The sequence below is a fragment of the Rhincodon typus genome, chromosome 14 (genome assembly GCF_021869965.1).
Source record: "Rhincodon typus isolate 14 chromosome 14, sRhiTyp1.1, whole genome shotgun sequence".
NCBI lineage: Eukaryota > Metazoa > Chordata > Chondrichthyes > Orectolobiformes > Rhincodontidae > Rhincodon > Rhincodon typus.
The window spans coordinates 41,092,773-41,103,068 of NC_063345.1; the positions used below are offsets into that span (position 1 = coordinate 41,092,773).

The 10,296-nt window shown below is 41.5% G+C and overlaps 1 protein-coding gene across 1 annotated transcript in view; it reads left to right on the top strand.

The window, feature by feature from the left end:
* The window catches only part of LOC109911201 (inositol polyphosphate 5-phosphatase OCRL-like), a 33,014-nt gene that overhangs the window by 658 nt on the left and 22,060 nt on the right, over positions 1–10,296 (top strand). The window lies entirely within an intron of this gene.

Below are 10,296 nucleotides of genomic sequence, written 5' to 3' on the forward strand. Positions count from 1 at the left end.
GAGGCGGATAGAAGAGGGATAGAGGAGAGGATAGGTGGAGCGGAAACAAACAGGTCAAAGAGGCGGGGATGGGGCCAGGAAAGGTGAGTGTAGGTAGGGAGTTAGGAAGGGGATAGGTCAGTCCAGGGAGGACGGACAGGTCAAGGGGGCGGGATGAGGTTGGTCGGTAGGAGATGGAGGTGCGGCTTGGGGTGGGAGGAGGGGATAGGTGGGAGGAAGAACAGGTTAGGGAGGCAGGGACGAGTTGGACTGGTTTTGGGATGCGGTGGGGGGAGGGGAGATTTTGAAACTTGTGAAATCCACATTGATACCATTGGGCTGCAGGGTTCCCAAGCGGAATATGAGTTGCTGTTCCTGCAACCTTCGGGTGGCATCGTTGTGGCACTGCAGGAGGCCCAGGATGGACATGTCGTCTGAGGAATGGGAGGGGGAGTTGAAATGGTTCGCGACTGGGAGGTGCAGTTGTTTATTGCGAACCGAGCGTAGGTGTTCTGCAAAGCGGTCCCCGAGTCTCCGCTTGGTTTCCCCGATGTAGAGGAAGCCACACCGGGTACAGCGGATGCAGTATACCACATTGGCAGATGTGCAGGTGAACATCTGCTTGATGTGGAAAGTCTTCTTGGGGCCTGGGATGGGGGTGAGGGAGGAGGTATGGGGGCAGGTGTAGCACTTCCTGCGGTTGCAGGGAAAAGTGCCGGGTGTGGTGGAGCTGGAGGGGAGTGTGGAGCGGACAAGGGAGTCACGGAGAGAGTTGTCCCTCCGGAAAGCAGATAAAGGTGGGGAGGGAAAGATGTCTTTGGTGGTGGGGTCGGATTGCAGATGGCGGAAGTGTCGGAGGATGATGCGTTGGATCCGGAGGTTGGTGGGGTGGTACGTGAGGACGAGGGGGATTCTTTTTTGGTTTTTATTGCGTGGACGGGGTGTGAGGGATGAGGTGCGGGAGATGTGGGAGACACGGTTGAGGGCGTTCTCGACCACCGAGGAGGGGAAGTTACGGTCCTTGAAAAACGAGGACAACTGAGATGTACGGGAGTGGAATGCCTCATCCTGGGAGCAGATGCGGCGGAGGCGAAGGAATTGGGAATAGGGGATAGCATTTTTGCAGGAAGGTGGTGGGAGGAGGAGTATTCTAGGTAGCTGTGGGAGTCGGTGGGCTTGAAATGAATATCGGTTTCTAGGTGGTTGCCCGATATGGAGACAGAGAGGTCCAGGAAGGGTAGAGAGGTGTTAGAGATGGTCCAGGCATCTGCAGTTCCTACTATCTCTGGATGACCTCACAATTTCCTACATTAAACTCCAGCTGCCAATTTTTTTTTTCCCACTCACTCAACCTACCTATATTGCCTTGTATATTCCTTATGTCCTCATCACAGCAATCTGTTCCACCTATTCGAGGGTCCTCTGCAAATTTGGATACAATATACACTCTCCCATCTATTGAGTCACTAATACAGATTATAAATAATAGAGGCCCTAGGACTGAAACCTTTGGACTCTACTAGTTAGATCTTTCCAACCTGAAAAAGATGCATTATTCCTGACTCCGTCTTCTGTGTGTTAATCAATCCTCAATCCATGCTAATATCATGAATTCCTATCTTGTGCAATATCTGTTTCTGTGGCATTATATCGAATGCCTTCTGGAAATTCTAATGCAAGACATCTGGGGAAAGATTTAAAAGGGATCTAAGGGGCAACTTTTTCATGTAGAGGGTTGTACATATATGGAATGAGCTGTCAGAGGAAGTGGTTGAGGCTGGTACAATAACAACATTTAAAAGGCATCTTGATGGGTACATGAATAGGAATTGTTTCGAGGGATATGGGCCAAATGCTGGCAAATTGGATGAGATTAATTTAGTATATCTGGTTGAAAGGTTGGTTTCCATGCTGTGCAACTCTACGACTCTATGAATCTATCTACTTCTTTCTCTTTATCAATTGTGCTTGTATTATCCTCAAAAAATTCAGCAAATTTGACAAACATGATTTTCTTTTCTGAAAACCATGTTTACTGTGATTGTATTAAGCTTTTCAAAATGTCCTACTATTTCTTCCTTAATAATGGACTCTAGCATTTTACCAATTTTCCAGCTTTCTGTCTCTCTCCTTTCCCTGAACAGTTGTCACATTAGCAGTTTTCCAATCTACTAATTTCAACCCATTCCTCTACTATCTCTACAGATAGTTCTGTTAAAACCCTTGGATGCAGGCCATTAGAGAATGCAAGCTATTGGTTTAAATCACCTCCTATTTTCCTTTTCCCAGTTATTAAATTGCCAGTTGCATCGTTCAAGGATCTCTCACATTTTAATATTCTCTTTTTATATGTCTGTAGAAACTGTTGCCATTTGTTTCTGCATTTCTTTCCAATTTACTTTTCGAATTAATATTTTTAATATCTTTTTAGTCATCTACTGCTGGTTCCTAGAAAAATTCCAATTCTCTCACCTACCACTATTTTTTTGCTCCATTGTATGCCAAAAACTCTTGAAAAACTAAGATGTTGGGTGTGTCTGATCGGGTTGTGTTTAAGGGGTAGGATCATAAAGTATGATCAGGAGGGGGTCAGCATCACAATGTCAGGAATTAGAGCAAGTTTTATTTCTCTAATGTTTCCTGGCTAGCTATTTAAGGTAAGTTCTGAAGTCTTAAATTGTTTTTTTAGGGGGTTTCCAGATGCTAAGTAATTGCCCATCAGAAGTTTAAATTCTTCAGGTAATTCTTGTGTAGTTATTTTGGCAGGAGATTGAAATATGCAGATCTTGATGCGATAGTGTGACCTGAGGAAAAATCCACAATGAGTGAAATATTTCAGTTTTACAGACTCTGCTTTGGGTGTCAATTTAGCATTTCTGAATCAATGCCTATTCGACATAAATGCCACAAAGTAACTCAAACTTCTTGTGCTGCCAATACATGCCCTTGGGAGAACTCATTCATGGAGTATAACTATGTTCTTATATGGTCTCTGTGATTGACACATACCTGAGCATAGCACTGGGAAGTCAACTCTGGATTGCTGCCTCCATTTAGCTGAGTACTACATGGTGCTTTCGGTCCTGACAAAATTTGTTAACTCAAATCTCTAAGTGAATAATTGCTAAACGTGAACTTTTAAATCTTTTTGATGTGAAACATAACGGTAAGTAGACTTTATTGTTCTATGATCCATTTCTTTCCTCCATTTGCTAATGCACAAACAAGATACTAGTGGACACCACTTAATGCTCATGTTTACATTTTTGCTAAAATTAGCAGAGAAGAAAACATACCCTATGTCTCTAACTTATCTTTCAACATGTTGCAATAGAAATAGAATTTTAAAAATCTTAATTATTTTTCATTGGGGATTCATCAAAGCAGATGAAAATTTTGTCATCTTTAAAGGATGCAATTACAAAATTACATGCATTTTGGCCAATTGTTTTCTAAGATATTTACACTTTAATGATCTGTCGGAAAATGGAGTTCTACATTCTACATTTCATATATTTTGCTCTGATGCTTTTATTTCAGCAACTAGTTCTCCAATTAATCCTGTACATTTCAACTTACCTCCAAATCTGACTTAATTTTTCTTCACAATCTTAGTGTTCACTGCATTGTAGTGCATTGTCCATTTCAGGCTGTGAGACTGCTGTCCCTGTTGTGTACAGCATGTGCGCTTTGCCTGAGAGGGATATCATGAATGGGCATTCATGTTACATCAGCCTGGAGTTCTAAGTGTTTTTATCTAAAGTATTATTTACTCCATGTTGACCTTGTTGAGAAAAACTAGTTAATCTCTAATATAGCATTGCACATGATGCACTGGATATTGCAAACCCTTAGCGAGTGTATTTTTGGCATTGTGATATGTAAAATAGTCTGGGTGGTTAGTCCTCCGCCTTCTCACACCCCAAGCTAACTGCATAATACAGAGGTGAGTAGGTGTTGAAACCATCAGTCTGCCCACCACATGTAAATAAATAATTGAGACTCAATTGAGTTTTTTAAAACTTCAAACCAAAGTACATTCAGGGTAAAAAGAAAACTAGGGAAAAAGTAGGGCCCATTAAGGTCCACAATGGTAATTAGTGCATGGGACTAGTCTTTCTCAACAAGGTCAACATGGAGTAAATAATACTTTAGATAAGAACACTTAGAACTCCAGGGTTATAAATGAATACTTTATGTCAATATTCACAGAGAGACGGAAGATGTGGGTAGGAATCAGGGAGAAGTACTGTGATATAATTAAATTAGCATAGACAGAGTTGAGGTTCTTATGGTCTGGCCGGCTTAAAAGTAAATAAATCTCCAGGGTCTGATGAAATATATCACAGGCTGTTGAATGAGGCAAAGGAGGAAATTGCAGGGGTGCTGGCAATAATTCTCAATTCCTCAGCGGCTGCAGAAGAAGTTCCAGAAGACTGGAGGACAGCCAATATGGTGCTAGTATTAAAGAAGGGAACAAAACATAAACCAGGAAACTACAGGCCAGAAGCCTAAACTCACCGGTGGGGTAACTATTGGAAGCAATTCTGAGGGACAGAATTATTCTGTATTTGGAGAAGCAGAGATTAATCAAGGATAGTCAGCATGGTTTTGTTAAGGTGAAGCCACGTCTGACCAAGTTGATTGAATTTTTTGAAGAGGTAACCAGATGTGAGGATGAGGGCAATGCATTTGATGTAGTCGTCATGAGCTTCAGCAAGGCTTTTGACAAAGTCTTGCATGGGAGATAGATAGTGGAAGTAAGAGCCCATGGTATCCAAGCAAATTTGGCATAATTGGCTGGAAGCAAAGGGTGATGGTGGAGGGGTGTTTTTGTGATTGGAAGCCTACATCAAATGGGATTCTACTAGGGCCCTTACTGTTTGTGCTATATATAAGTAATTTAGATATGAAAATAGGTGGGTTGAGCAGTAAGTTTACAGATGATATGAAAATTAGTGGAGTGATAAATAGTGAGGAGGATAGCCTTAGATTACAGGAGGATATAGATGGTCGGGTCAGATGATCAGTGGCAAATGCAATTCAATCCATAAAGGACCCTGGGAAGCACCAAAGATCAGCTGGACCGTGGTGTACATTCCCAGCAGTCCCTTAGAGTGGTGGGACAGTAAGATAAAGTGGTTAAGAAGGCATATGGGAATTTAAAAGCAGGGAGGTTATGCTGGAACTGTATAAAATGTTGGTTAGGCCACAGCTAGTGTATTGTGAACAGTTCTGGAATCCACATTATAGGGGTATGTGATCACATTGGAAATTAACCAGGATGTTGCCTGGAGAGGAGAGTTTTAGAAACGAAAAGAGATTAGATAGACTGGGATTGTTTTCCTTGAAGTAGAGGAGACTAAAGAGGGACATGATTGAGATGTATAAAATTATAAGTAGCATGGATAGAGTAGGCAGGAAGAAACCTTTCCCCTTGGTGTAGGGAACAATGACCAGAAGCAATAGATTTGGAGTAGAGGGCAGAAGATTTAGAGGAGATGTGAGGAAAAATCTTTTTGCCCGGAGAGTGGTGAGAATCTGGAACTCACTGCCAGTTTGTGTGGTAGAGGTAGAAATCCTCATAAGATTCAAAAAGTATTTAGATGTACATTTCTGATGCCAAGGCATAGAAGCTTATAATCAAATGCAGGAACATGGGATTGGAATAGTTAGGTTGTTATTTTTGATCAGCACAGAATCAATGAGCCGAAGGGACTTTTCCTCTGCTGTAAGCCTCTATGTAACTGTATGACACAATTGACCCCAACATTACGTTTACCAAAAGATAAAACAGCTGTCTTGTGCAGTCTCATGAGAGTGGGCAGAATATTTTCTAAAGGCCTATGTGAACAAAGGAGGGAAGGGTGGTGTGCCATCCATATGAGAGTGGGGCTTGCCCTGTTTGTAGCTGGGAAAATCCCACCTTGGATGCCACTCCATCTTTCCTTTCATGTCACCTGCCTGAAAAAGTCTTGCCCACACCCTGTCTCCACCCTCCCCAGGGCTTTGGGATGCCTCCGCATCCTAAAACCCCAAGATGTACTTTGTCAGAGCAGTCATAATCCTCTTGGGTCTCGTCTTCCACTCCTGGCAGCACCCACTACTAAGCTCTGGCACTACCACAATCAGATTGGCCAGCAGCGTGCAAGGCGAAAATTCCTCTAGCATGAGGGGCAGAAAGTCCTACAATTAACAAACATAGCCCACCATTATAACTGCAGGCCGGGCTTCTTACTGATTCACCGGCTTGCCATTGACTTTTCTTTGGGAGTGGTGCACCTCATGCCCATTAATTCTCTGCCCAGGAAGATAACCTCCTATATTTTACATTAGCTCGGAGATGGGTACCCATATCAATTTCAACAATCCCTATGACGTGCATCTTTCCTGACATTAGTTTCATTCCAGAACTGGTAATAGGGAAGCACTAGCATCCACAAACAGCCAATCCAACTAGCCAATTCTGAGGAATTCTGACAAACAGCAAACTAAGAAGTACCAAGCAGGTTTTAGCAGTCACTGTTTAAAAAATTTGCAGAAAACTAAATAAAGATTGTGACATATATGTAGGATTAAGATTGAAGTTTGAAATATCATAAAAATATAATTTTAAACTATTGTTCAAAAATGTGAATTATTATCATAATGGAGAACTTTGATTTCCAAATATGTACAAATAGTTTTCTTAGGCAGAGACCGAGAGAATTATATCTTTGCTTGCTGTTGAAGCCTCAGTTACATCTTATTCAACAAGGCTTAACTTTGTCAGGGGTTCTAGAGTTAACAGTGCGAAAGTGGAAGATTGTATTAATTCAAGTAATTTTCTGGATTTCCATCTGTGAGGACTTCAAAAGTCCATTCTGTAGAATATCAGGGAAGCATTGATAGCAAGTGCTGGATTTTCACATTTAACTGTGCACGTGTGTATGCCAGATGTTGCTGCCAGTTTCACAGCCAGTATAATAACAGCAAACACTGATAGTTTTGCTGGAATTACAATATGAAATCTGGGCCAAAGTCAGTGGAATCCTTGGGGTGTAATTCATAAGAATATGCATGCTTTCATTAGGGATTTCTGGTGATCAATTAACAATATACAAGTGCTGCATGCGTCAGATATCAGCTAGCTTTAGGCCAGTTTATCTGGGCAGTCATTTATGCAATGTGATGTTCCAGGCTATGAATCTGAACTGAACACTCCTGCACTCTCCTAGCAACACTGCTTCAATTTACAGGGTCTGGTAACTGTCACTTTTCAACCATTTGGGCCAGAGGAGATTAAGTTGTGGGTATTCAAATGAACGATTCCATTCCATCAGCCAAAATTCCTTTTCATTTATCAAGCTTCCAACGTTACTGCACACCCCTACCCTGCAATTCAGGATTGAGTTCTGGCATTAGCATTTCCTAGCTCATCTTGCTTCCCTGCAATTTATTTAATATGTTGTTTAGGTATATGACTTCCAACTGATTTTTTAAAAAAAATTCTGACTTCATCAGTTTTAACTGATTTCTTGAACACTTCCCCATGTGAACATTCCGCTTTAATTCATATTCTCTATTTCTTTCACATCCTTGAAAAATTAGATCACTTAATTCAAATTATTTAGCACATGTTTGGTCTCAGTGTCCACGGCCATTTCTTGGCTGGAAATTTTTCACAATTATTCTAGTTCTATCGTTAAGGTGATGGGATGCTCTCCAAGCAATGTGGTACAGTTTAAAATGTTCTGCTCCTGGATGTCAGTCAGTGATGTTGGAAAATCCGTCTTCCCAGGCTGCTTGACTCTCTTTGTCATGGGGAAAGGATATGAATGGGTGTAATCTGGGAAGAAACTGCATCTGAGACATTGCGGATGCATTTGTAGGTTGAGGATTGGGAGATGTCACACAGATCCCCAGTTGCTGCACAGAACAAGAAACAAGAACAATTCAGGGTAGCTGTGATCTTGAGTGGGATGTGTTGGTCAACTTTTCCTTCTGAGTACAGGTCCCACTCCAGCAGATGACACAGTTCAGTGATGATGGTGCAAGACATCCAAAATCTGAATCTTTGCTGTGTTTCTGAGAGTTTTAGAAAATGACAGCAAAGTCATTATATGCGGGGGTCTGGGCATTCCCTTCTGCCTCTTTCGGGGATCTCCACCTGCTGCTTCTCCCTCTGGAAACTGTATGGTGGTTGCTGTTTTTGCTGATAAGATTGTAATTGTTATCGTCTTTTATGTTATTTTGAATAAAGGCCACAAGGAATCCTGCAAGCTCAGTTCCATCTCAGATGTGTGAGCTAATAATTTTTGAACAGCATATCGCTTGTGGTATTCCTGATCCCTCACATCAGTGACTGTGAAGGAATGTGCCATGACACAGTTTGCTATGTAGGCTTCGGAAGGAGGCCAATGACATGATATGGATCTCTGAGCCATGGAACCTTACCTAGATGCATCTTACAGAACCAACGTGTTAATGCTTCATGAACATAGTGAAATTAAGCGCTTATTCACCTTCACAAAAGAAGCCATCCTTGCACATCACAGACCATATCATTGCACATTAACAGTTAATTATGAGCAGCTCATAAACAGTGTCTTCCATTTTCAGGCATGAAAGGTGATGTAGAAATGGCAAGTCCAATTGAGACATTTAAATATGTATCCGCATAGCTTTGCTTATCTGATAAGGACCAACTGATGCAAAATATGTAATTATCACGATTACTTGAGGCCATAATTTCTACTGCTCAATCTTGCAAAAAGAATGACTTTTCAATGAAAACCAATTTGTTGCCAGATTGGTGGACAGAGGTCCCTGGATTGAGATTGGATAAACTCCTTGAGTGACTCTGGTGGCACCCCTGACTGACCATAATTCCCATTGACACCAGAAAGGTCTGCACCCCTATGATTTTTAGACATGACAATTTGGTTGAAGCCATGCAGTGTGTTTCCCCTGTGTACTGCTGGGCCATGCTGACATTGATGTAGTCTCGTGCCGTATGCGCTCTCCTCAATTGCTTAATGTTGTGAATGGTGAGAAGCTGCCTTACCCTCCCTCTGTGTCAAAAGGCAATGCAAGCTAGAGAGCCTGGCAGCCCATAAGTCAATGCAAAGTGAGTGGGCTTTAATAAATTAAGCTGAGAGCCATAAGATGCATCCTGGGCAGATATTTGTGTCCATGCATGCTAATGTGACCTGACAGAAACATGCAAATTATAAGTGTCCCTTAGCTCCTAAATGAAGTCCTGAAGAGTTGAAGTCATGTGTGAGTTGGTTTGAAAGTAGCCGTAATGATGTGATGAGGCTGGTAATTTGATAATATCAACTTGCATGATATAACGTGGAAGAGGAGAGGGTGCCTGGGACACAGGGAAGACAGACTTGACTGAAGACTTGGAGAAGCAATTTTAGATAAAACTAGACTAACTCTAGATAACTCTAGATTCCAGCATCGGCAGTTCTTACTATCTAGATAACATAACAGCTCTAACTGCCATGTTAAGAAGTGGCACAATCTAGTTTCTTGGGGAAGGATGAAGAATTGGGAGCTGCACAGAAATGATGTGAGATTAGTCAGTGATGAGGAACAAATACACAGAAATAAGGCAGTTGCTACTTGTTAGCAAAATTCAGAACTATTTATTTTAACCTTAAGGGGAAAATCAGAAGTTTTCTACTTGATATTGGGAAACTCATTTATTCATTCTCACTGTATTTTCTCAAATTTCTCACCGTTTCCCACTTTCTTCAAGGCAGAGCAAATTCACATCCAGTATCATACTGAGACTGATATAAGTGGAGTGATAGTATCCCAAAAGTGATGCTTGCACATGTTGCAATATGATTCTTAATATTGTCATTCTTGCAGATCTAGTAAACATTTGTGTTATTTTCACCATGCTCATTTGCAACTTATACTGGCCATTCCTTAACTTCTTTCTTCAACATGGTTTTAAAATGTATATATTTTTAATAGGGTTTGATACTAGGAAGCTGTTGAATTGCCATCAGAGGTATTTCTAAAAGGAAATATCAGTCAGTCATTATGAAAATACAAGGTCGGTAATGTTTAAACTCCCATGACAGATGCATAGCAACAACTGTTTAATTTCCTTACAAAGCGTAGAAAATTAAAAATAGTGTCAGCATTAGTGGAGAGGTAGTAGGAACTGCAGATGCTGGAGAATCTGAGATGACAAGGTATAGAGCTGGATGAACACAGCAGGCCAAGCAGCATCAGAGGAGCAGGAAAGGATTTCTGAAGAAGGGTCTAGACCCGAAACATCAGCTTTCCTGCTCCTCTGATGCTGCTTGGCCTGCT